Consider the following 27,059-nt stretch of genomic DNA (forward strand, 5'->3'; position numbering starts at 1 on the left):
AGGGCACTCTGGGAGGGTGACACCATTGTAAATAAACCCACTTATTAACTGGAAAGCAGCAAATGGAAGGCTGAAGATTATAGGCATGCCCAGTAAAATCTGGCGGACATAGGGCAGGCACTTGCCTGTCAGTCACACCTGGGAACAGGTCGTTGGCCAGGATAGGCATGACCACTGCAAGGGTGTGAAATCTGAAATACTTAAACTCCTAAACAAAAGTTCCCTCTCCTGCTGCTGGCGTGACTGAGTCCTGGCGCTCCTGCATTCACCCACACAGCCATGTGGACCCCACACACAAGGAACCGACGGACTGGAACTAGCCTGATGCTGCGCTGGACCCAACTCCACCATGGAACGGAAACTCTGGACACTGGCCCTGCTTCTAGCTCGGCTGAATCCCCAGCTGCACGTCTTCCAGGACTGGTTTAAGGAAAATTAGACTTTGCACACCCAGAGATGTAATTCCATGCAAATAAGCTTCCTACCACATCTCGTCCTCTGGTGAGGGCCTCTGGAAATGCTTATCCCAGCAGTACCCCAAGAACACCATTCCCACTAGCAACAGAGAAAGGAATTTTTCTCTGATAACAAGGGTACTTTCCATCGAATTCCTTTTCATCCACAGACTTCATGTTTCAGTGGTGACTGTGATAAAGGTGTAGAAATAATGCCTTTAAACACAGCCTCCATCATGATACCCTCCCTTCCCAGGGACCCTTCTGTAGGAAGGACAAAATGCCAATCCCTGGTCTTCCCCTTCAAAGCCTCCCTGTTCTCACTCCAGCTGGGCCCCTGGAGCTCCGAGCTGATGGCCAGCACCCCCTGTATGGACCTTGTCTGTCCGGTCTTCTGTGCCTTTGCACACGCAGCTCCCCCTGCCTGCTGCCTCCCCCAGATGCTCTCTGCTCATCCCCCCCCCACCAAGACTCAGTTCTTACACCCACCTTCTGCTTTTCCTGATTCACTCGACCACTTCTTGTAGCTTTAAAACACCTTCCTGGCCCTGGCTGGTGTTCTCAGTGGTTAGAATCTGCCCATGCATCAGAAGGTCACAGGTTCGATTCCTGATCAAACACACGTACCTGGGTTTCAGGTTTGATCCTGCCCTGGTTGGGTGTGTGCAGGAGGTAACCAATTAAGGTGCCTCTCTCTCACATCTGTGTTTCTTTCCCATGCCCCCACCCCCTTTCATAAACAAGCGAAAAACCACCTTCTCACTCTGGACCTGGGAGTTTCCTCGCCTGTTTAGGGCTAAAGAGCCATTGGAGGGTTGAGAATGAATGAAACCCAGCTCAGAAAATTCCTAGTTTGTGATTTAAAAAAAAAAATTTTTTTTATTGCCCTTGACTGGGAATCAAACCCATAACCTTTTGGTCTGTGGGCTGACACTCTAACCACTGAGCAAAACTGGCCAGGGCCCTAGTTTGTGGTTTTAAGAAAGTCACTCCTCCCTCTGAATCTCATTTCCTCACCTGTAAACTGAGGGATGTGATTGGCCACCCCTCAGAGGAAGCTCCAGGGCAGGACTCATATTCCCCTAATCTGGTCTTTCTATGGAAGGGCTCAGTGAACTCTGGGAACCTGCCCCCCACCACCACTGCAGCCCACTCTTGTTGACTTTTCTCTTCCTCTCAAGGACCTTCTAGATTTGCCTTCCAAACCCTGCCTGCCAGAAGTCACCTCACTGCATTGTTTCTGACAAAGCAAATCTAAAGAAGAAAGGGACAGTGGTCAGAGAGAGGACCAGGGGCAGAGGATGGAGGCTAGCCCACCGGCTAGAGGAGGCGGGAGTGTACGGACACTCATTACTTGTTCCTCGTCCATCTACACACCCATTTGTCCATTCAGCCAACACATGGACATCGCATGACTCTGTGTGCCAGGTATGTGCTGCAGATGTAATGTGACAAGACAGCTGTGGCGACTGACTTTTAAGGCATGTTGCTAAACAAAAACTTATGTCCAAACAGTTATGAAAAGTGTTATGAAGGGGACATACAGGGACCCTGACCCAGGAACATTTCATCCAGGACTTGAGCCAGATGTGAAAATGGAAAGAATAGTGTCTTTTCCTGTGTGTTTGCAAGAGTTCCTGTATATTCTAGATATGGATACATTGTTAGTTATCTAGGTTGCAAATATCTTCCCCCCCAATCTCTGGTGTGTCTATTACTTTGTTGCAACATCTTTTCTATATGTTTTGCATTTTTATGTAGTTAAAATGAATCCACATTTTTCTTTATGGTCAGTGCTGTGTGTGCGTGTTTAAATAAACCCTTAGTTGTTCCAAGGTAATCATATTTTTCTCTGAAATTTTTAAACATTTTCTTTGTCTTTTGGCCATTTGCCCATCTATTATGTGGGGTGTGTATACGTGTATTAGGAAACTCGTTTTATTTTACATTTTGTGTGGGTAGTCAATTTCTAGGAAACACCTTTATAAATAGTGTGGTAAAGTTCATACCACATAAAGTTACACTTGACATGGTTAAGCCATTCTGAAGGGTACAGTTCAGCGGCAAATAGTAGTCACAGCTGTCCGTTCCAGAGCGCTATTCGTCACCCGGCACCGTGGGGCCCTCCCGCTCCCCGCCCCCGGCCCAGCAGCTCCTTACTTGCTTTCCGTTCCTATGCATTTGCTATTGTGGGCATTCCGTATTAATGCAATCATACGATATATGGCCCTGGTGTCTGGCACCCTTCACTTAGCCTAATGTTTTCCAGGTTCGTTGTAGCATGTGTCAACGAGTCAGTATTTCATTCCTTTTTATGCCAAACAACATTCCACTGGGTGGATGTACCACATTTAGCTTATCCATTCATCAGTTTGTGAACATCTGGGTCGGTCCCATTTTCCACCGTTGTAAATAGTGAGCCTATGAACATTCTTGTAGAAGTTTCTGTCTGCACACTTCTTTGGGGTTCAGCAACACTTGCTGAACAGTCTGTTCTGATCCCCAGCCTCACCTCTGTCCGACCCTGACTTCCCACACAGGGGCGGGGCTCTGTCCAGGCTTTGTATTGTGTTCCGTGGCCTGATGCTCTACCCGGGCACCAACACCCCACTGCAGATTCATTGCTGGAGCCGTGTGGTCCATCTTGGTGGCTGGTGGGCAAAGGCCCGGTCTCCTCTCCCTGCTTTGTCATAACTATCTTGATTAAATTTGGCCATTTACTCTTCTGTATGAATTTTAGGGGCAGCTCATCATGTTCCACAAAAACTCTGTTGGGCTTTGTTTTGAATTTTCTAGTTTGATTTGAGGAGAGTTGCTATTTTTATGATATTGAAGCTTTCTAGCGCGCGCGCGCACACACACACACACACACACACACACACAGAGTCTTTTCCCTCCACCAAGACTTTTGCACATAACTCTGCATGGATCACTCTCCCCCAACTCTTCACCCAGGGAACCCCTCCTTCCTATCTCAGGACCCTCTGCACCCTGCATTTCTTCTTCAGAGCCCTGATGCATTGTTCTGAAATCCATAGGTGGTTCTGTTTTCATCATAATTAACTAGTTAATATTAATGGAGGAAGACAGCAAAGGGAAGTCAGATATTTTAAGCATGTTCACTTGGGAAGCTTCACCAGGAACTACAGCTTCACACAACGTTGTTCCTCCAAGAGCATTAACACCCCTCCCTTCCCCCTCCCAGTACTATTGTTGGGGGAGAAGGGTGAGCCAGGCATAGGAGAAGTAGAAGTCTGGGTGGCACAGGGGAGGTGCTTGCCTGTCAGTCTAGCCTGGGGAACAATAGATTGGCTAGGGGGTGGACCCCTCCAGAAGCCTATGAAATCTTAGAAAGTTAATTGGTTAGTTTGAAAAAGCTCCTGGTAAAATCCCCAAACTGTTCTCTCTCTCTCCCTCCCTCCCTACTTCCCTCTCTCTCGTCCTGTGACCCTCACTCGCCCATGCATTTGGGTGTTCTCTCCCCAGAGCTACGTGGCCTCAGCAGCCATATGGCCCGTGGTCCTGAGGTCTCCACACGCAGGATTCTAGACTGGGCTGGACTTTAATATGGAGCAGAAACTAGAGGCAGTGGACTTTACTCCGGCCCTGCTGAAGACAAGGTGGAACTTTTTCCGTGGCGGGACAGAGGGAAACGGGGCACTGGAAACCCAGTGGTTTATTTCCACCCAAATAAATGTTACTCACCCTCCTGTGTGAGTCTCGGGAAATTATTTTCCTGGAGACCTCACAAGAACTCCACTTCCACAGATAACAGCTCTTGGTTTAATGTCCAGGCTGCCGACTCATCCAGGGCTATGATGCTATCTCATTTGTTTGCCTTCATGTCCTCGGCTTGAAGAACAGGGCTAACAGACAGCAGGATCTCCAATAAATATCTGTTAGAAGAGTGAAGGAGGTAGAGGGAGGAAGCTCTTCTGGTTCTGGAGCACTCTGGCCACAGCCACAGAGACAGTAAACAGAGTTACTTGATGTGGCGTGTCTCGCCTTTCTTGCCTGGAAAGTGGGGATGTGATGAGGGTGCTGAGGGCTGAGCTGAGCTCAGGCAGGTGCGAAGCCCTTGGGACAAAGTCTGCCGGGGTCAGAGCCCCCTGTGTTTATGGACGTGCCCATCCCCTCCACGAACATGCAGCCTCACATTCCTGCGGGCTCCAAAGTCTTCACCATCAGTTATCTCGTTCTGATTTTACTTCTCCCACAAATGCCATCTCATCCTCATTTTGCTTTAATAGGCAATGAGTCTCAGAAGAGAAGAATAACTCATCTAAGGCCTTAAACCCTTAATTACGGACACCAAACCCAATGTATATAATATTTAAGGTGTTTTCTAGCGTACTCAGTCAGTAGAATTGCTGATTAGATTTTGAGAACTACATGGCCCCTCTCAAAACAAAAATGTCCAGACCCAGTGTTAACTTATATTATTTTTATTTTATTGTTACTGAAATAGGTATAAGCCTACAATTAAGCATGAAGTCCTGCCCTGCCGGTGTGGCTCAGTGGACTGAGCATCGTCCCATGGACTGAGAGGTCCCAGTTCCATTCCCAATCAGGGCCCATGCCCGGGTTGCAGGCTCCATCACCAGTAGGGGGTGTGCAAGAGGCAGCCAATCACAATGATGTTTCTATCTTTCCCTTCCTCTCTAAATATTCAATAAAAACATTAAAAAGAAAAAAGCATGAAATTCAAACACTCATAATTCTATAAACCAACCATAAAACCAAAACAAATCTTCTAGTACAAACATAACCACAAAACCAGTAGAGTCCAAATTAACATCAAACTAATATGACTGATCACATGTTGCTGAAATCAAGACCCTGACATCAGGTTTAATGGGAGCAGAGTGATGTTTTTACATGTTTTATGTTTCATCATCATATTTGATTTTTTTTTTTTATCCTCATCTGAGGACATTTTTGCATTTATCTTCAGATACAGCGGGAGGGAGAGAGGGGGCGAGAGAGAGAGAGAGAGAAACATTGATGTGAGAGAGACACATCAACTGGTTGCCACCCACACAACCCCAACTGGGGCCGGGGACAAATGGCAACCAAGGTACGTGCCCTTAAGTGGGAACCGAATCCGGGACTCTCTGGTCCGCAGGCCGACGCTCTAATCTCTGAGCCAAACTGGCCAGGACTATTTGATTTTGATCATGATGAGTGGCATCACTTGAGCCACTGTCAGTCAGTTTTCTCCCTCCCTCCCTCCCTCCCTCCCTCCCTCCCTCCCTCCCTCCTTTCCTTCCTTCCTTCCTTCCTTCCTTCCTTCCTTCCTTCCTTCCTTCCTTCCTTCCTTCCTTCCTTCCTTCTTTCCTTCTTTCCTTCCTTCCTCTCACTTGAGGCCCCAAGCAGGAATTGAACTGGCAACCTTTAGGTGCTGGTGCATGGGACAATGTTCCAACCAACTGAGCCAGGCAATCATTGTTTTTTGTTTTTGTTTTTAATTTTTTTTCCTTTACTGATTTTAGAGAGAGAGGAAGGGAGAGGGAGAGAGAGATAGAAACATCAATGAGAGAGAACATCGATTGGCTATCCCTGCATGCCCTCCAATATGGGACTCACAACCTGGGCATGTGTCCTGACCGGGAATCGAACGGTCAGTCTCTTGTTGCATGGGTTGACACTCAACCTCTGAGCCACACCGGCCAGACTGTTTTTTGTTTTGTTTTGTTTTGTTTTGAATCCTCACCAGAGGACATTTTCCATTGATTTTCAGATAGAGTCGGAGGGAGGAAGAGGGGGAGAGAGAGAGAGAGAGGAAAAAAAAAATCAATGTGAGAGAGACACATAGACTGATTGCTTCCCGCATGACCCTGACCAGGGCCAGGGATGCAACCGCAACCAAGGTACATGCTCTTGACCAGAACTGAACTGGAAACTTTGATCTGTGAGATCAACCAAACCATTCAGGGCAGTCATTGTTTTCTTAAAAAAAAAACCAACAACTCATTTATAATTCAGTTTGGTGTGCCAAGCAATTCAAACAATTCATTCTCAAATGAATTTTTTTTTTATCCTCACCCGAGGACATTTTTGCATTTATGTTCAGATAGAGCGGGAGGGAGAGACTGAGGAAGAGAGAGAGAGAGAAACATCAATGTGAGAGAGACACATTGAGTGGCTGCCACCCACATGACCCCAACCAAGGCCGGGGACAAACTGCAACGGAGGTACGTGCCCTTAGCAGGAACCGAACCCAGGACTCTCTGGTCTGCGGGTCGACGCTTTAACCACTGAGCCAAACTGGCCAGGGTTCAAATGCATTCTTAAATGCAATAATGAAAAATGGAAATAATGCACTGAGTATAATATCGCTGTGTATATTTACTGTGATACTACTAATGAACTATTACAATTGTGTTCACCAAAGACACCATTCAATAAAGGCACCACTTATGCTCCAGCAAAGGACCCATTGTGCTTCTTGTTATGTAGTTCTTCATTCCTGAGGTGCAATGTGGGCCTGATGATTCAATCCTCCCACCACTTGACTCCACTGGACCTATCAGGAAACTTCATTCTCCCAAGCCCCAAGATGGCACCTGGCCTGCCTCCAGCTCTGAGCATCCTTCAAGTATTTGATCAAGTCTTTTCTTTTCTCATTAGCATGAATCAATTAAAATTAGTGTGGATGGCCCAGCTGGTGTGTCTCAGTGGTTGAGCATTGACCCAGGCACCAAGAGATCGCTAGTTCGATTCCCGGTCAGTGCACATGCCCAGTATGTGGGCCCGATCCCCAGTGGGGGGCGTGCAGGAGGAAGCCAATCCATGTTCTCTCTCATCGATGTTTCTATCTCTCTGTCCCTCTCCCTTTCTCTGTCTCTAAAATCAATAGAGAAAAAACAAAAATTAGTGGGGATGAAAATGGGGCCACATGCTAAACCTGACAACCTCAGGGGAAGCCTGCATGGTGGCCTTACACACTCAGAGACCTAAGATAAACACATAGGATGGTCTGAAACTAAAACTTTTAACTAAAAGCAGTTCATGGTGGGTAGTCATGTCCTAGGCCTGTATTTTTCTCTAACAAAGGTCACTTTTTACCTTAACTGAGCCTGTCTGTTGTCTTTTTCTTTTTTCTTTTTCTTTTTTTTGCATCTACAATGACAGTAGCGTTGAAATAACAAAGAAATTTTCTTGTCTTCCCAACCCCCACCCCAACCCTCAAAGCACAACCACCCAGAAAAAGAGCAGACCACAAATTCCCTCGTTGTTATTATCATGTTAATTGTTAACTATGAACTATACTGTACCCACCTGGGTAAAAGGAGTGTGTGTCTATTTGTTTTATCCAGTCCAAGAGACCTCCCGCTGTGCTTTCTCCAGCCTCCCTAATCTACCGCCAGTGAATTTCTTGTAACCTCTTATGCCTCCTCCTTTGATTGATATGTATAAAATAAGGTGCAAAACTGCCATTTTCCAGAGCATTTTCTCATTCTGTTGAGAGTTTGCTTGCAGGCAATTGTCTTTGGCTCAAATAAACTCATAAAAATTCTTACAGGTTTGGACGTTTCTTACCTTATACGTCAGGCCCATGCACAGTGTCACTCTCCACGGTGTCAAATTACATTTCCAATGCACTCAAATCTTTAAGAAACTATGCTCCTAGTCTCTGAAATTGATGTTTGTTGGAAATGTTCCTGGCAAAAGGAAGTTTTGAATTTCCACCAGTAAGCTAGAGGGTCCTGAGCCCGAGGCTGGGACTGAGATGGCTGTTGTCCTTACAAGCTAAGTGAGGGCAGCCGATGTGCCTACTTCTACTCACCAGAAGTGACTCCCTGTCTACTGGGCACAGAAGCATACACTCTGAAATAGTTTTTTTTTTTTTTTTTTTTTTGGTTCCCTTCTAAATAGTTCTAGTGGTGAACCCCAGGGGCTGTGGAGAGACCCGTTTGAGAAACGACGGCCTCAAAGATCACAAGTCTGTGAACAAGCACAGGCAGGACCTACTCTAGGTGCCCAATAAAAAGCTGCTCATTTCCGGAGCTCGGATTAGGGGGCCTGGGGAGAGAGCAGCTCGTGCCTGCGGGTCTGTCGCTGTCTACATCTGCTCTCTTCCTTCCCCAGGAAACAATGGTGGCCCCAACATCCCAGGCTCTCCGCTTGCCCAGTGTGCGCCAGGGCGCCCGGGCCACTCTGCAGAGCAGAGTTGACAACAGACTCCACTCCACCCTGACTCCCGTCCCCCAACCCCACCCCAACCCCACCACGTGCAGGCCCGAGGTGGCAGCGACCCAGCCACCGTCACCAGGGATTTTCTTGTTCTTTTTTTTTTTGTGCCGGTTTCAGGCTTTTTTCTGCCTGAGTGAAATGAAACAAACACCCGCTCGGCCTCCCGGCCACCAGACACGCACGCACCGGCACTCGGGCCCTGGCGCTGTCTGCCACTGTGCTGCCTGTGTCCGGGGCGGGACCCGCTTTGCATAAATAGCCGCGGGCGGCGCCGAGCCCGGAGTGCGCCCCTGGCCGCCGAGCGCTACCCGCTCCTTCGGCCCGTGCCCGCCGCGCTCTGCCTGCTGGCCCCCGAGGAGAGCGCCGGGCGGCCGGCGGGAGCGCAGGCTGCACACCCCGCCGGGCTCGGGCGGAGGCGGCGCGGCTGCCGTTCCGACAGCCGAGCGCGCCGCCGAGGCCAGGAGCCGAGGCGTGGTCCATCCCCAAGCGCGCCCAGCTTCTGCGGATCAGGTGGGTCCCGCGGGGCGCCGCCCGAGCTCCCCCAACCCCGAGGCCGCGAGCGGGGCCAGGCCGGGGAGCTGCGGGCTGGGGCGCGGGCGGAGTGGGGAGAGGAGACGCGCCACCGCTCCGGCTCTGCTTGGTTTCTGCCCTGTGTCTCCGCTTTTGTTCTCGTCGCTGCCTTCCAAACCGGACCCCATCACTGTCCTCATCCGGTCCCTGTCGCTGCCTCTGCCCCAGCCGTCCAGACTGGGGCCCGAGGGGCTGCGGGCCGAGGACTCCGCGCCGGGGCCGCGCCGAGAGGGGAGGCTCGGGGGCATGAGTAGGACCACGGGGGAAGTCTCGAAGCGGCGAGGGTCTGTCCCCGTCTCTGGGCAGGGAGGAGGCATGGCTCCTGCCCAGGACAGGATGGGAAGAGGACGCCTCTGGGAAGGGGAGCCTGGGCGGTGCAGTGAGGGGCACGTGAACTCCGGGCGCAGGGCAGAGGTGCGAGCTCGCAGGGCCCAGCACCAGCCCAGACGCGGGCAAGCGGGAAGTTTCAGACTTTGTAACTTCGGCAGCAAAGGGCCTGCTGCATTGGCGTGGCGGGAGGTAAAAGGGTCCCTTCAACTCTTCCAACAACCCCATTCTCACCCGAAAGGGACACTACCCCACGTTGTCCTTAAAATGGCAGAAAAACAGCTCAACAGAAAGATTGCACAAACTCTTGAAAGGCGTCCAAGAAACAGTAAAGTGGAAAAAAAATGTCAGGCGCGAGGAAAGAAGAGCGACTTGAGACTCCCCAATCTTCCGGCGGGGAGGAAGGCGGGCCGGGCGGAGGGTGTGGAAGCCCCTGTTCCCCGCAGGAGGGAACCCAGAGCCCCGCGGCTGCGTTTGTGGCTTCGCTGGCCTTTAGCCCTCCGGGATCCCGAGCAGGCCTCTGTGCCTTCTTCGTTCACCTGGAAAAGGGTGTGTCTCAAGGCAGGAGATGCAGGGAGGAGCCCTCGCCTAGCCTCCTCCGAGCTGAGAGATGCCTTTCCAGACACAGCCTGTTTCCACAGCTCCGAAAAAGGAATGCTGCTCTGAGTACGGAAATGCCCGGAGTGGAGGGGCTCGTGTGTTGGGGGGGGGGGGGGGACAGGAGGTGGTTCTTCTTTTGCACTTCTTTGCTTCTTTGGTTATACTAAGCCCTTGTTTGGAATTATCTCTGGGTGTACCTTGCCGCCCCTACCAGATGGGGGGCAGGTGCAGATCCCAGTTATTGTTACAAGTAACAGGTGCTCAATGCTAGAATAAGACAAGGTGGAAACAGGGAAATAGTCCCTGGAGAGTACCCGGTCCAGGAGATTTCAAATTGGGTTCCTAGGACCCTGGCTCAAGGACCAACGTGGTGGGGGAGGGGAGACTAGGGGGCAGGGTTCTGACTTTCCTTCTTTCAGACTGAACCAGTTCAGTCCCGCCTTTATCTCTTCTATATACTGGGAAACCCCAGAGGCTGTTTTTGATATCAAATTCTTCAGATCCAGCCAGGAGAAACTGAGTCGAGAGGTGTGGTTTGGGCAAGATCCTCCAGTAGCTGGACCTTCTGTGCTAACACGTGGGCCAGGGGGACCTTTCCCTGGCTGCTGTAGCTCTAAGCAGTCATTTCTCCAGCTCTTAGCCTCAAATCCAGGGCGCCCTTGGCGGCCTCCTGACCCTTCTGGGAGAAGAAGCCAGTGAGTCTCATCCTCTGAACCTTTCCAGGACTCAGGGGCACCTTCCCATGTGAGTTGGTTCCACAGGTCAAAAAAAGTTCAGTTCCCCAGGAGCTAGTCAGCACTCTGCCGGGTCTCAGCCCAGCCCCGCAGGGTAGGGCAGATATCATGAAACCATTTCACAGCTGGCAAAGTGAAGGTTCACTCGCGGGCATTCAGCTCTTAAATCGCTGCTGGGTTTGGAGGCAGCTCTGTCTGGTTATAAGGCGTGTGCACTTGCCATTATATCATCTCTCTTGATGGCAAGAAAATGACTAATGGAGAGATGTTATCAAGATGGGGGCAAGGGTGCAGGGAGAGTGGGTGAAGGGGGACAGCATTAAGTGGGGTGATGGGCACTCATCTGGGTGCATTCATGGTATAAGTATAATAGTATTAGAAATGAATGTTTTCTTTTTATTTTCATTTTGGTGTTTATTTTACAGATACTTTAAAAGTATTTTGCCCTGGCTGGGTTGCTCAGTTGGTTAGCGCAAATGTCCCATATGCCAAGGTTTTGGGTTGGATCTCTAGTCAGAACACATAAAAGAATCAACCAATGAATGAATAAATAAGTGGAACAACAAATTGATGTTTGTTGGTTTTTTTTTGGTTTTTTTTTTTTTGTCCTCACCCGAGGACATTTTTCTATTTTTTGTTCAGATAGAGTGGGAGGGAGAGAGAGGAAGAGAGAGAGAGAGAGACATCGACGTGAAAGGGTCACATTGTGTGGTTGCCGCCCACATGACCCAACCAGGGCCGAGGACAAACTGCAACCGAGGCTCATGCCCTTAGCGGGAACCGAACCCGGGTCTCTCTGGACCGCAGGCCAACGCTCCAACTGCTGAGCCAAACCAGCCAGGGCTGTTGGTTTGTTTTTTTTCTCTCACTCTAAAATCAACCAATCAATACAAAGTTTTTAAAATGTTTTAAAAATTTTCTAATTAAAAAAATTACATTTATTTTCATAGAACAAAATATGCCCAGTTAGAAGAAAATCAGTAATCTAAATATAAACCAGTCCTACATTTTCTCAGTGAAAAGATTAAGAAAGTAAGGCTAACTTGAAAACATAGTGCACATTCTAATAATAAAAATTAGTTTGCGATAGACTTGCCTAGGAATATAATTTTTTTTTTTTTTGGTATGTGCTCCTAGCGGGAGCCGAACCCAGGACTCTCTCATCCACAGGCCGACACTTCAACCACTGATCCAAACCGGCCAGGGCTGCCCCGGGATATTTAAATTCACATATAACAAAACTTGTAATAGAGAATTTTCTTTTTTCCTCCATCTTAGATCATGAAACAACTTTCTTCAAACTCTTTTTTTTAAATTTATCTTTATTGTTGAAAGTATTACAGATGTCCCTGCTTTTCCTCCCACTTTAAAAAGTATTTTATTTTTCTAATTTTTAAAGTGTAATTTATATACAATGAAATGCACAAATCTTAAGTGTTTTGTTTAACAAGTTTTGACAGTTGTTTACACCTGTGTAACTACTGCCCAAAATAAGATATAAAATATTAATCGTCCTAGAAAGTTCCCATTTTTAATAATTTTTCTTCTGCCTGCCTGTCCAGGTAACCACTTTCTGATTTTCTCACCATTGACTAATTTTGCCTGTTCTTGGACTTCACATAAATGGAATCATACTGTATGTCTCTTTCACATCTGGTTCATTTCACATACAGTGTTTTTCAAATTCATCTGTGGTGTTGCATATATAAGTAATTGGTTACACTTTATTGCTGAGCAGTATTCCATTATATGGATATGCCATCATTTGCTAACTTACTCTCCTGTTAATGGACATTGGGTTATTCTCAGTTTGGGTTGTTATTTCTTTTCTTCTTCTTTTTTAAATCCTCACCCGGGAATATTTTTTTTTTTTTTTTTTTATCCTCACCCGAGGATATTTTTCCATTTTTTGTACAGATAGAGTGGGAGGGAGAGAGAGGAAGGGAGAGAGAGAGAGAAACATCGACGTGAAGGGACACATCGAGTGGCTGCCACCCACACGACCAACCAGGGCCGGGGACAAACTGCAACCGAAGTACGTGCCCTTAGTGGGAACCAAACCCGGGTCTCTCCGGACCGCAGGCCCACGCTCTAACCGCTGAGCCAAACCGGCCAGGGCGTCACCCGGGAATATTTTTCCATTGATTTTTTTTTTTAGAGTGGAAGGAAGGGAGAGAGAGAGAGAGAGAGAGAGAGAGAGAAGCATTAATGTGAGAGACACATCGATTGGTTGCCTGCCGCACAACCCCAACCGGGGCTGGAGATAGAACCTGCAACCCAGGTGCATGCCCTTGATCAGGAATCAAACCCGAGACCCTTTGGTCTTTAGGCTGTCACTCTAACTGCTGAGCCAAACCTGCCAGAGCAAGCTGTCATTTCTTATAGAATTCTTTTGTGGACATTTGTTTTCTCTAAGAGTAAAATTGTTGGGTCACAGGGTATACCATTTTACATTCCATAGCAATGTATTAGACTTGTGATTATTCCACGTCCTTAACAAGAACTGGTGTTGTCAGTCTTTTTTATTTTGACTGGGCAGTGGTATCTATACCTTTTGTTTTATGGTGGAATTTTAAGAGTTGTGGGAGAAGACAACATGAGGAGGGAACAGATTATGAAATAAGATGACGGTGTGGAAGTTGCTAGGAGCCATGACCCACGAGGGAAGGAATCAAATGATGGTTGGAACTCTGACCTTAGGGATAGGAATTTCTGGCTCAGGAGAGCTCTGTGTAATACCTGAGATTTAAAGACCTGGTATTTGTACTCTGTAAATTAGGCAAGTTCATCCAAACTCATGGCTTTAAATGCTACCTCTCTAACAATCATCTTTATCTCCAGTTCAGATCTCTGTTTTGGGGCCCCGAACCCACATGTTTAACTGCCATTTGGGCATATCCCTACTTGGATGTCCCAAAGGCACTACAAACTTGGCAACTCTGGAACAGAATTCATTATCTTGTGTTGGCTTTCTGCCATGGATCACTGGATAAATAATGGTACCACTAGCTGAGAGACTATGTAAAGAGGACTGTTTGGGGCAGGGAGATAATGAATTTAGTTCCATGCTAGATTGAGCAGAGCAGGCTAGGAAGATAAGGACTAGAAAATGCATTGGGCAATTTGGAGATTACTGAAGTATATACTGAGATCAGTTGCGGTGGAATGTGGGGCAGGCAGCCTAGACTGCTGATCTGTGAGAGATAGAAAAGTGGAGATGCTGAGTATATTAAACTCTTTCCAGACATTGGATAAGATCAGGAGAAAATATTGAGCTCTGGCTGTAGGAAGACAGGATGAAGGAAATAATTTCAGGATAGAAAGGACAAGTGAGACATGGCTCAGGGGAAGGAGTCAGTGCAGGAGAGGGAAGGGATGGCCAATAGAGCAAGGTGCTAGGGGAGCAGGAGGGAATGGGGAGGGCTGGCTCTGCAAGAAGGATGGATGTCTCCACCTCCGAGACTAGATGTGAATAAATGAAGATGAGAAAGTTCATCAATTAGAAAATTCTCTGTTGACTCTATGCACGGCCAATCATGATGTGTAAGGTTCTTCGCCATCCACTCCCTTATCTCACATATATAGTGTGTATCAGTTAGCTCTTGGTGCAGCTATGTTGCATAACAAACATCCCCCAAGTCTTAACTTATGACCACAAAGGCTCATTCATTGTTCACATTGCATGACAGCTGTAGGGCAGTTGCAGCTGCATGGTTTCTGTGGCTCTGCTCCAGGAGCCAGCCAGCCGAAAGATCTGCTCCATTTGTCTTCTCATCCCAGGACCTAGGCTGCAGGAGCTACTTATGTCTGGTACACGGTATTTTTGTGGCGAGAGCTGGAGGAAGAAGGAGGTGATATGATGCCTCTTAAAGCCTCCATTCGGAACTGGCACACTATCACATTTACCCACATTCCACTGGTCAAAGCCAGGCACTTGACCAAGTCCAGAATCAATGGGGCAGAAGTCTACACTCTGGCTGTGGTCAGGGACGGATACTTGGGAACAGTAATCCAGTTGAGCACATAGATTTGTTAATAACTCCCTCATGCAGGTCCCCACTTATCTTATCTCTAATCGAATCCCCATCACACAGCCTAGGCTTTGGTACAATTGTTCCTCTGTCCTCAGTGCGGCAATGCCCTTTCAAGTCTCTCTATCCTTGCACACACGGTCCCTCTGTCTGGCAGTCATACCCCTACCTTGCCCTCCTGCATCGAAGTCATCAAATCTCTGACCTAGTTCAGTTAATCTTACCTCTTTACCAACTCTTCAGACAGTTCTTTCCCTTCCATCTCCCTGCTCCTGCTCAGTTGAGGTGTACCCCTCTCTAGCCTGGACCCCCACTCAATGGCCCCCCCTTTCTCCACTCTGGTCTTCTGTCTTCTAGTACATCCTGTCACCGATGTCTTCTTTCCAGACATCAATCTGATTCGGTGTTGTTTTTTAAAATTTTTTTTTTCTTTTTATTGATTTTGGAGAGGGAGGAAGGGAGAGGGAGAGAGAGAGATACATCAATGAGAGAGAACATCAATCAGGCCTACAACCTGGGCATGTGCCCTGACTGGGAATCGAACCAGTGGCCTCTTGGTGCATGGGTCGACACTCAACCACTGAGCCACACCAGCACATATTCTGCTAGGTGACATTCAAGGTCCTGATTGAGCTGTTCTCTTTACTTCTCATCACCCTATTAACCTCACTCCTTTGAATTTCTGCTCCAGCCTCAGGGAGCTACTGTAATTCCTGAAACCCTCTCCAGGTTCGGTGCCTCTGGGCTTTTCCCCTTTGCCCTTCCCTCTGCTTGGAATTCCCTCCCCACCTCCTCCCAAGCCCACCTGCAGATTCCAATCCATCCTTCAAGACCCAGCTTCGTCATCACCCTCTCTGTGAAGCCAGCCCTTCACCCTGCCTCCCATGATGTCGGTACTCCCCATTCCCGCCAGCTCCCTGGCATCCTCCGACACGGCCCCAGGTATGTTCTGTTGGGTGTCGCTGAGCTGCTGGAGCCAGAGGGCACCCTGCTCGGGACCACAGCCCTCTTTACTTGAGCCGCCCTGAGGGGTACTGCCTGAGTTGGCATCCCTAGTGACTCAGATGTGGGCAAGTCACCTCAGCTCTAGCCCAGGCTGAAGGGGCTGCTGACCGGAGCTTTCCTTTTGCTCCCGAGAGAGGGAGTCCAGGCGGGTTAGTTTGGGAAGCCAGAGAGTGATGTGATTTGTCCATGGACTGAAAGCAAAGGGTCAGCATTCAGTATACTCAATCCAGAATTGTTTCTAGAAGTCCTTCAGTTTGGGGTTGCAGGGCTGGGCGAAAAAGGTGAAGGACTAAGCAAAACAAAACAAAGAACCCTCACAGACACAGACGCAGACAACAGCATGGTAATTACCGGAGGGGAGGAGGGATGGGGAGGGGAGAGAAGAGGGTATGGGGGATAAATGATGATGGATGAGGACTTGACTTGGGCCCTGGCTGGTTTTGCTCAGTGATCACAGCATTGGCCTGCAGACCAGAGAGTCCCGGGTTCGGTTCCTGCTAAGAGCACATACCTCGGTTGCGGTTTGTCCCACCTCGGTTGGGGTTGTGTAGGTGGTGACCACAAGATGTGTCTCTCTCACATTGATGTTTCTCTCTCTTTCTCCCTCTCTCCCTCCCGCTCCATCTGAAGATAAATGCAAAAATGTCCTCAGGTGAGGATTAAAAAAAAAGACTTGACTTGGGGTGGTGAACACACACTACATTATACAGATGATGTATTATAGAATTGTACAGCTGAAACCTATATAATTTTATTAACCAATCAATTCAATAAAGCCCACAAAACAATAATAAAAATAATTTTGTAAAAAGTCCTTCAGTTCTAAAAAAAAAACCCAAAAAAAAGGAAGTGAAAATATATCATCTACATCTCCAGCCAAAGAGCTGATGTGTTTGGCTTGTCTAAGCTCAGGGTGGAGGCCACAGACTTGCCCACGTGCCATCCAGACCCGGCGGCAGGACTTGCCCAGACTTAAGCTCCTGGGGTCATTGTGCTATTTCTGTTGCCAGATAGCGTGCTGGAAAGGAGAGGTACCAATGGCAGCAGGGTGCGGGCTCAGTGCTCACATTTCTGAGCACCCAGGAAACCGCGTTGCAGGCGTTCACAAGGGAGCTGGGTGTTGGGCGTGGGCTTCCTGTGGTTCTTCTTTGAAGCACGTGACATCGGCAGATGTGAATGGCAGGAAAAAGCATGGAGTTGCCATTTGAGCCAGGTCCTAACTGGGAGAGGGGGAGATTTGACACAGAAGAGGTGGGCCCAGGGAGGGCACGTCTGGGAAGGCGGAAGAAGAGAGGGTTTGTGGGTGGATGTGGTCAGGGGTGTTGAATGGTGTCATGAGTGTGGTGGAGAGAATGGGCCCTGGGAGACATCTGTTGGTGGCTCTGGGTCGACAGCAAGACCCTAGAGGAAAGAAACATAGTGATAAAAGTGTTATTAGATTTCTCTACACTAGTGGACAGTTTGAAAAGTGAGGTCTGCAAATTGGGAATCGTTTGACATCTGGGGAAACTGAGGCTTCGCGTTTTAATGTTTTGGCCAAAGTCTTTCAAGAATGAAATGGCAGAACTGAGACAGGAGAGCCCCTGCCTGGCTCCAGTGTGGCTTGGAGCCTCGGGGCAGGTGTCGGGGGAGGGAAGGTGGTTTGGGAGAAGTTGCTGGGGCACAGATCCGTGCCCAGCCCCGGAGGGGCCCCTGCATGGCGCTGCTCTGTCAGCAGCCAGCCAGAGCGCAGAGCAGCAGCTGGAAGAGGCTGCGGAGAGAGGCCACTGTCTCGTGATCAGTTGAATATAGTTAATAAACGTTTTTAATTTCTTCCCGGTCTGGGTGCCCTGGTCTTGGCCCCTCGTAGGGGCGGGGCACTGAAAAGAGCGCAGGGCGGATGCTGCCGGTGGTGGGAGCCCTTGGAGCCTCAGTTTCCCTGCCAACAAAATGGCACGAGGCCGTGATCTAGCAAATGTCTCTCTGAGCAACACCTGCTATTAGACAAGTCCAGTCCTGTAGGAAATGAACATTGAAACTAAAAACCTGCAAGGGAGCAGCAGCTGTTGTGTCCGGAGGGATCCCACATTTTTGGCCCCTGCTTGCCAGTTTGGGCACCAGGGACAGTGGTTCTAGAAGATGCACCTGTTCCACAGACGCATGTCTGAGTCCGATGTTTATTCGACCTTCCTTGAGACACTTATTAACAGGATTTACTGAGCACCTGCTGTGTGCCGTGCTAGGTAGATACCTGAGACGTAGCAGTGAACTGACACAGCCCCTGCCCGCGCGGAGGCTCGGGTTTGGCTTGGGAGACTGTCATTAAACAACCAACTGCACAGCACAAGTCCTGAAGGCCAAGTGCAGAGTGGGTGTCAGGGGGAGGTGGTCAGGGAGGGCCTCCCTGAGGAAGTGACCTTTCAACTGAGCCCTGCAGGAGTTAGAGAGTGAAGAGGGAATTTTCTGGCAGAAAGAAGAGACTGAAAACGTATCCTTCTGACATCTCCTGGCTATTCTAGAACCCAGATGACCCTGTTGGCTGGAGGGTACAGAGGAGCACAGAGCAGGGAGTAAGTCCGGGGAAGGGGCCAGCTGTCCAGAGGGGCGACTTTGGGGTACAGCTGCCCTCCTCTTTCCGTTCTCAGGGAAACGACAAGTCCTCAAGTGGCTGGCAAGCTTTCCCTGAGAGGAGCTTGCTGGCATCTGTAGGAAAATCCAAGACACTTCTCAAAATCAGGCGCAGGATTTTTTTAAAGGGGGTTATGCTCCCGGAGAGCAGGGACTGGGTCTGAGTTGACTAAATCTGTGGTTGTCTGTAGATCGGTGTTTTTGTATAGCACATTCTATTTTTACATGTTAACCAGAGCTGTGCAAAGGAAGGGAGAATTAATATTGCTATGTGCAAATTTAGTTCGGCTGGTGTGGCTTCGTGGTTGAGCGTCGACCCATGCACCAAGAAGTCGCTGGTTCGATTCCCGGGCAGGAAACATGCCCACGTTGTGGGCCCAGTCCCCAGTGGGGGACATACAGGAGGCGGCCAATCGATGTTCTCTCTAGTTGATGTTTCTCTCGCTCTCGCCTTCTCATTTTCTCTCTCTCTCAAATCAATAAAGGAATAATAATAATAATAATAATAACTTTCTTAAAAAAAATTTAACTGAGGGCTTAAGAAGTCATTCCCTAGCATGAAAATCTTAGTGAACATTTGGGGTTGGTATATTGAGCAGCACAGGAGAAGCTGTCCCGGTCAGAAACCATGGTTGCAAGCAACAGAGTGAGACTCCAGCACTGCGGCAGAGAAGGCGAGCATTGGAAGGATTTTGTGTCGCTCGGTCTCCTTGGGATATCTGAAAAACCAAACTGGCCAGGACCACCAGAGGTGGGGCCGCAGACAGCACAGTTAGGGCCTTGAAAAGGAGCCGGTTCTAGATCTTGCCGCTGTGGAGCTCCTGGGACATTTCATCAGCATTCAAACCTCCGTGCCACTTGTCCAGGGTGCAGAGCTGCTCACTGGCCGGGCCCAGGTCCCTCTCCTGCATTCCAGGGGCTCTGCTCTGTGGGGGGAGGGGCTCCCAGCACTAAGCTCAGCAGTCACGAAGTCCACCAAAGCCACCAGAGGTGGGGAGCCCAGAGTATCCCAGAACGCTCCTGGTGTATGGAGAGTCCCAAGGCTGCAGTGCAGAAGGGAAAGTCTTCTGGGGACCTCGGAGGGGCAGCCTGGTCTCAGTCGACTAAGTTGTTGAACCGCGAACCTCAGTATTCTCACGAGTGAAATGGGTTGGCGTGGATTTCAGATAGAGCTGTCCAGTGCCTGACGCGTGGTACCATCACGTGGTGCCCTGTTACGGTTCGTAGTCGTGGAAATAGTAACTTCACTTGGCTGCCAGCAGAACAGTCTTGTCCTCAAAGGAAGGAAGCCCAACAAGCGGCAATTTTGAGGAATTCAGAAGTGATTTATAAGGAAATTCTCTTTAGAGTCTCTTTCAATTTTCACCTCCTCCGGATACTCACAATAGGACTTAATTTGTCAAAAATAAATACATGAATGAATCACCATGTTGATAAATAGTGTTGAAGAGAGTTCTTTGGCAGGAAGAGACGGATCTGTTTAGAGATCTCAGACTTGCTTCCTCACAGTGGAAGCCTTAAAAAGGAAGGGGAAAGTCCACGCCTGCTAGGCGGGGGGCACCGGCCCCCACGGCCCCACGGCCCCGGGAGAGGCAGGCCCCGACCACCCTGTCACTGGAGGGCGCAGCTGTGCCTCACAGTCAGCTCTTCGAAAGTGAAAGCCCCGATAGGTGGTAGTTGCCACATTTCGTAATATACGTATTTCCACCATAACCAGTCTCGAGCCACCACTTGAACTGGGAGCATACTGTTTTCCACTCCGTCTAGAGGCGAGAGGGTTCAGTGACCTCAAGGGTTGACCGTGTCGTAAAAACCAATAGGAAGCGATGAGTTTTGATGCTTTACCTTGGTTTGTGACAGGATTCATTTCGCCGTAAGTTTATGGAGCTGCATTTCTAATAATGGCTGTGTAAGTTTATGTAAGTTAATTTTTAATAATGGCTGTGTTTAACTTGCTTGCCAAATTCTTGAAAATTTACCAATTGGCTCTTGCAAGCCAGCGTGAGCCGACTCCAGCAAGCTACTGGCTTGGGAGGTCCCTGGGGACCCGAGAGAGACACTGGCACAAATAGGCCACCCCCAAACAGCAGCACCGCCACCTCACCCTGTCACTCTACCTTCTCAGGGTCTTTTATTTGCTTTATAATCCCTTCTACCACCTACAATTATTTCCTTACTTAGCGCTTTGTTAAATTCTGATTTTATTTATTTGCCAGTTAGAATGCAAGCTCTTCGAGAGCAAGGTAGTCCCCTGCCTGTTCACCACGGAGCACTCCTGCGCACAGTAGGCCCACAGGAACCACGAATGAATGGTTGACCGAGGTAGGGCAAGGAACCTTCAAGTGTCCAATCTCGCCTCTGCTCTAGGGAGCGCTTGCTTTGAGCCTTTCTTCATCTGTAAAAGAAAAAGTTTTTTTGTTTTTTTTTGGAGGGAGAGAGAAACATCAATATGAGAGAGACACATCGACTGGTTGCCGCGAGGCCGGGGACAAACCGCAACCGAGGTACGGCCCTTGGCTGGAATCAAACCGGGAGCTCTTTGGTCCGCAGGTTGACACTCTAACCTCTGTGCAAAAGGTTTTGCACAGAGACCCGCCCACAATGTTCCCCTCGGCTATAAAAAGCCTCTGTACCTGATCAAGACCCTTCCACACAGCTCGGCCAAACAGACCCTCGCCTGAGCGTCTTCGAGGGCCGGCGTAGTGCACTGGTCCATAGGTTTTCCTCTGCAGACACTTCAACACTGAGCGCAGATGGCTTCCCTGAATGTCCACGCCTGGTTCCTGCCCAGCCTTCTGGGCTGTCCCACGAGAAAGCCAGGCCCTCCCTGCCTGCTCAGTGGCAGCAGATATTGCCCGAGGCATTTGCAGGGCGGTCTGACTGCTGGGGGGGGGGGGGTCATTCCAGCAAGACAAGGGCCCACAGCTCCACCTTGAACACAGAGCCCACTGGAGCCAAATGGAGAGACCCCAGAGGGCAGAACAGTGTGTCCTCAGACACTGAGGTAGAAGACCAGTCCTTTCCCCCTCCCTTTATTTCTGATCCTCATGGACTTTGGTAAAATACAGTAAAAATGAACTGCTGCCCACTGCTGTGCCTCCTCGGGGAGGAGCGAGCAGTATCTGTCTGCAGCACCTGCTGAGAGGCACACCCTGCCCCGGTATGTCCCTTGGGGATGCTGTCGGGGCTCCTTTCACTTTCACAGCCACTGGCCCAGCGGAGGCAGGCACTGGAGTCCCTTCTCTTTGCTAGCTGGGCTGGCAGCCAGACCCTGCTGTCGAGGACCCAAGCGAGACTGTGCCACCCACACCTCGGTGTCCCAGAGGCGAGAGACCAACAGTCCTGTCAGCCAGAATCATCTGTTGGGTCTGACATGACTAAGTCCAGCCTCTTTTTATATATATATATATATATATATATATATATATATATATTTTTTTAATTGATTTCTTAGAGAGAAAGGAAAGGAGAGAGATAGAAACATCGATGTGAAAGAGAAACATCTATCGGCTGCCTCCTGCACACCCCTTACCAGGGATCCAGCCCAAAACTCGGGCGTGTGCCCTGACCAGGAATCAAGGTGGGACCTCTCAGGCCATAGGGCGATGCTCAGTCCACTGAGCCACACCAGCCAGGCAGAGTCCAGCCACTTTATCCAAGAGGTTCGGGGCAGAGATAGCCACAGAGAGAAAAACCGGGCCTGGCATCTTCTGTGTCTTACTGTTCTCTCCGAAAGGTCATCCTCTCCAGAGCCAGCAGGGGATGGGCTGGGACCCTCCCTCTGGTACTGAGCCTGGGTGTGGCCAGAGGCTTCACGGCTGGGGAACCTGGAGCAGCAGCTGGCCTTGAACCCATGTGCTTTGGAGCAGCACAGGTTTTCTGCCTCCCCCTACAGTTTCCGTTTCCTGCCGTGCTTGGCTCAAAGTGAGGTTCAGGTCTGCTTTCTCTGTGTGATGGAGCCTGTGCATGGTCTGCAGGGCTCTCTGGGCTCCCTTCTGCAGGTGTGCAAACCGGGAAAGGGATGTGATGCAGAGCCGAGAGGAATTATAAATATAAAACGAGAAAGCTCATGCTTCCCGGGCATTCACTCCAGGCAGTGTTCTGGAGATATACGGGGGCTCTGCCTTTTGATCATCCAGAAACCTAGAGTTACAATTGAGGGTACTGAGGCACAGAAAGATTAAGACATTTCCCAGGCTTGGCTGGTATGGCTCAGTGGTTGAGCATCGACCCATGCACCAAGAAGTCGCCCGTTCGATTCCGGGTCAGGGCACATGCCCGTGTTGTGGGCCCGATCCCCAGTGAGGGGCGTACAGGAGGCGGCCAATCGATGGTTCTCTCCCATCCACGTTTCTGTCTCTCTCTCCCTCTCCCTTTCTCTCTCTCTAAAAGTCAATGAAAACATATTTAAAGAAAGAAACTTCCCAGGTCACATGGTAAGAGAAAGGTTTGGGACTCAGACACAGGCAAGGAACCTGGTGCCCTTCATTATGGCACTGTACTGCCTGCACACAGAAAACTCAGAGAGCCAGGAGCTGGCACAACCCTAACGTTAGCCCCCTGGGAACCCAGGCCCAGGAGTCCTGCCCCCACCTTCTCTTCTATCTCCGGGTTTTACCCTCTCCCGTCAGTCATCAGAGTAACAGTCACAGCGTTAACATCCCCGAGACCGCTGCTCTGCTGAGCCTGTGCTGTGGGGCCATCTGTGAGGACACCGGGGTGGCAGTGGCCTGGGAGGCCCAGCAGACACCAACAGTGTCCTCCCCCCACACTGTTTGAGAAAAGTTTTAGGCATAGAGTCCTGGCTTTAGCTGCAAAGTTCAGAAATTCTGTGCCCGCCTCAGCCGCCCATGCTGCAGACTGATGTCGCTTCCTGTGTGTGGCTGGACCGAGGCGGAGCTCAAGGGGAAGGGCACAGGGAGGGTGGAGCCCTCCCAGTGGGAATCACAGCGGTTCCAGGTGGAAAGAGCCTAGAGATGGAGCCCGGTGTTTTGTGTTGTCGACAGGGAGGCTGTAAGGACCTGTCCCAGCTCACAGAGCCTGCCGGAATCACAATGCTTTTGGTTTGTTTTCTTCGTTGTTGATTTTGGGGCGGTGGGGGATGCTAGAATCACAGACTGTGAGCTGGCAGAAATCTAGCAGGGCCCCAGCCTGCCTCCTAGGTTTCAGCCGCGAGAGCCTGAGAACCAGGTGGAGGTGGCTGGGGAGGGAGCTCCTTGCTTGAGACTGCAGAGCTGGGCTGCGAATCGACGTGTATGGCATCAACATACGACACATACCATGGATTCTGTGACCCAAATAACCACACAACGTGTGTCCAGACCGCGGTCAGTGCCCCAGAGGACGAGCACTGGGTGCTGCCCCGGAGACGGGAGAACGTGGGGACACTGCCTTAGGAAGTGACAGTGTGGCTGAAACCCAAGGACCAGGGGAGGGTGAGTGGCTGGGAGGGGTTGGGAAAAGGTGCCCCAGGAAGAGGACAGAGCGTGTGCAAAGGACTGGAGGCAGGAAAAGCCTCATTTTGTGCATGAGATGGGAAAGCTATTGTTTTAAAGGAAGGAGGCAGGAGGTAAACAACCAACTAAACAAAGGCAGCGCTGGTATTACTGGGACCTCTCCCCAGCCCCTGCCAAGGTAAAACGGGCTGTTTCCTCACTGTGTGACCTTGAATGCGACAGTTAACCTCTGAGACTCTGTTTCTTCGCCGGTGAAGTGGAGCCCTCCTTCCTGTGAAAAGGCCCTGTGCCTGCCGATCAGTGTGGGAGCCGGCGCGGTGGGGCTGTGGGGCTCCCCTCCCGGGCCTCCTCCAGGCCATTCCCTAACCCAGGTCTGAAGAATCCTCTCTCTACCCTATTGTTTCACCGTCATCCTGCAGTTCATCCTGCAGTGCACCACTCAGCATTAACTACGCTGGGTACCTGCCGACGCCCTCCAGCGCCCCCCCAGGACACATGTGACTCTTGGACCGTGAACTTCTAGGAAACAAAGTTTGTGAGCACCCACTGTGCATCCAACATCTTAGCAGTGTGCTCGGGTGGCCATCCCACAAGGACAACCCTGCCTTTGGTAGGGTGGAATCAGACCCTTCTCCCCATCGGTTTGGTGGGGACACTGAAACACCGAAGGACACTGCCTGAGGTCACAGAGTCAGCGAAGGGCCACATTTGGGCGTCGCCACAGCATCCTCATCCTGGAGGGTACCTTCAGGTCTATCTGCCCTCGAGCCAGCCCTGAGCAGAGGGCCAGGGGCCAGGGAAGGTGGACCGATGTGGCACCCTGGTGGCGACACACTGGCTGCCCTGCAAACCAGTCTTCTTTAAATATTTGTTCCACGTTTCCCTGGGTGGGGATGTGTTGGAAATGGATTTGCAGTATTTACAAATGGTGGGCCCCTTCGGGTCTCCAGAATTCATTCTACACAAGAACGTTTTCCGGAAACGCGGGGATAGACATTCCCCGACCACTTTCCCAGCTGCAGCGAGGTAATAGCCTAAAAAAAGTGGCCGTTCCCCACTCTTTGGTAATTTTCTGTCTCTCCTCAGTTTGTGTTTGAGAATTTCCAAGCCAGACAGCTTCTTGGGAGGTGTATTAGAGGATTTATTTTGGTTCCGTTTTTATTTGCAATTTAAATATAGACGAGGACAACTAATCTTAGAAAGGAGGACCGCTCGGCCTGTCATTTATTTTGACTGAGCAGTTGGGGCCATACTTCGGTTGGCATCCTTGAGTTTGGCTCCTTTTATTAATTAAGCACAGAAAGCATTGCTTACATTTGCATGATGACAGCAATGCATTTTTGGAAAGTGTCGGAGAACCACCAGATTTATTTAACTAAAGAGCTTTTTGTTTTACTCTAAAAGGAATATATTCTCATTGTAAAGCATTCGGAAAAATCAGAGAGGTAGAAAGGATTGGGTGATCACTCCGCCGCAGTCTCACTACACAGAATTCACCTCTATGACCACGTTCTCCTGGTTTATTGTGGTGAAATACATATAACATGAAATTTACCATTTTAACACTCATGTCTGTGAATTTGACTACTCTAGGTGACTCATCTAAGTAGAATTATACGATATTTGTCCTTTTGCGTGATGGCGTCTTACACTTGGCATGATGCCTTCAAGATTCATCCATGTTAAAACATGTTTCAGAATTCCCTTTTTAAGGCTGAATAATATTTCATTGCATGTGTGCGCCACACTGTGTTTATCCATTCATTCATTGGTGGGCATTTGAGTTGTTTTCCACCATTTTGGCAATTGTGAATAATGATGGTTGGACATTGCTGTACAAAGACTCCTTGGAATTCTTTTGGGTATTAATTCTTCTGGGTGTATACCCAGAAGTAGGACTGCTGGATCATATGGTAATTTTATGTTTAATTTTTCAAGGACCCACCATCGTGTCCAGAATTGTTGATATATAACATCCATAGTTGAGCTCATAGTCTATATATAATTTTGTGTCCGACTTTCTCGCTTAATTTTCCATTTTATTAACTATTCTTCAAAAACACTATTTTTAAAGGTTGCATAATATTCCACTGCATCACTTTGCCGTGTTTTCCCCTCCATTCATTGATTTCTGAACCACAGCAAATTATTTTAAATGATGATGATAGAACAACTTGCATCTGGTAAGCAGCCTCACCCTGCTCATACTTGTTTGAGAAATACCTAAAAAAGATAGGTGCCTACCTTCAAGGAATTTAAAATTTTTTCCTTAGGGATTCTTGGGGGTCATCCAAATCAGTGGTTTTAAAAGTTCTTTGTAGCCAGGGAAACTACAAACAAACATCAGATGAAAGCACAGTAGATAATAGCAAGCAGATAAAAGGAGAGAAGATCTGAGAAAGGTGGTGGATGGGGGCTCAGATTGGCTCCCCTCCTCAGAGGGACTGTAGAGAGAATCGGGGAGATCCAGGGAGGTTCCGGGGTTCTCTGGAACACAGTTTGAAGACCACTCATCTGATGCAGCACTTTAAAGATGGGTAGACATCTTGAGAGAGAAAGGGACTTACCCGAGGTCAAGTTCATTTTTGTACACTCATTCGTTTTTTACCTCGACACAAAGCAGTTACTGCCTGCATGTTGCAGGCATTTAGGGACCTTGTTAAAAATACAGGTTCTCACCCCGGTCGTGAGCAGTTAGAGAGTTTGGCTCAGCAGTTAGAGAGTCGGTCCTCACAACAAAGAGTTGCAGGTTCGATTCTGGTCAAGGGCACGTACCTTGGTTGTGGCTCAGTCCCTGGCTCTGGTTGTGGTCGAGTGGGAGGCAACTAATCGATGTGTTTCTCTTTCTCGCCCTCTCTCCCACTCTATCTGAAGATAAATGGAAAAATATCCTCAGGTGAGGATTAAAAAATATGTGTGTGTGTGTGTGTGTATATATATGTATATGTATGTATATATATGTATATATACAGGTTCTCAGGACTCTTCCTTTGGACTCCAAAGTCGGGGATGTGGGGAGAGACCAGCTCCGCAGTCCACTCTGGGCTCTGTGGGGTGCTCACCTTTCCAGCTCCCCGC

General features: G+C 49.3%; 1 protein-coding gene across 3 annotated transcripts in view; it reads left to right on the forward strand.

The window, feature by feature from the left end:
- The first annotated feature begins 9,074 nt into the window (after nt 1–9,074).
- Nucleotides 9,075–27,059, forward strand: part of GGTA1 (glycoprotein alpha-galactosyltransferase 1 (inactive)) — a 57,876-nt gene continuing 39,891 nt past the window's right edge. Inside the window, exon 1 of one of the 3 annotated variants that reach the window (XM_036262008.1) lies at nt 9,075–9,161. The gene's annotated coding sequence lies outside the window, so the exon portion shown is untranslated. The remainder of the gene's footprint in view (nt 9,162–27,059) is intronic. The other 2 variants (XM_036262010.1, XM_036262009.1) reach the window with 2 other exon arrangements.

This window comes from Molossus molossus, unplaced genomic scaffold (assembly GCF_014108415.1).
Source record: "Molossus molossus isolate mMolMol1 unplaced genomic scaffold, mMolMol1.p scaffold_m16_p_14, whole genome shotgun sequence".
Taxonomy (NCBI): Eukaryota; Metazoa; Chordata; class Mammalia; order Chiroptera; family Molossidae; genus Molossus; species Molossus molossus.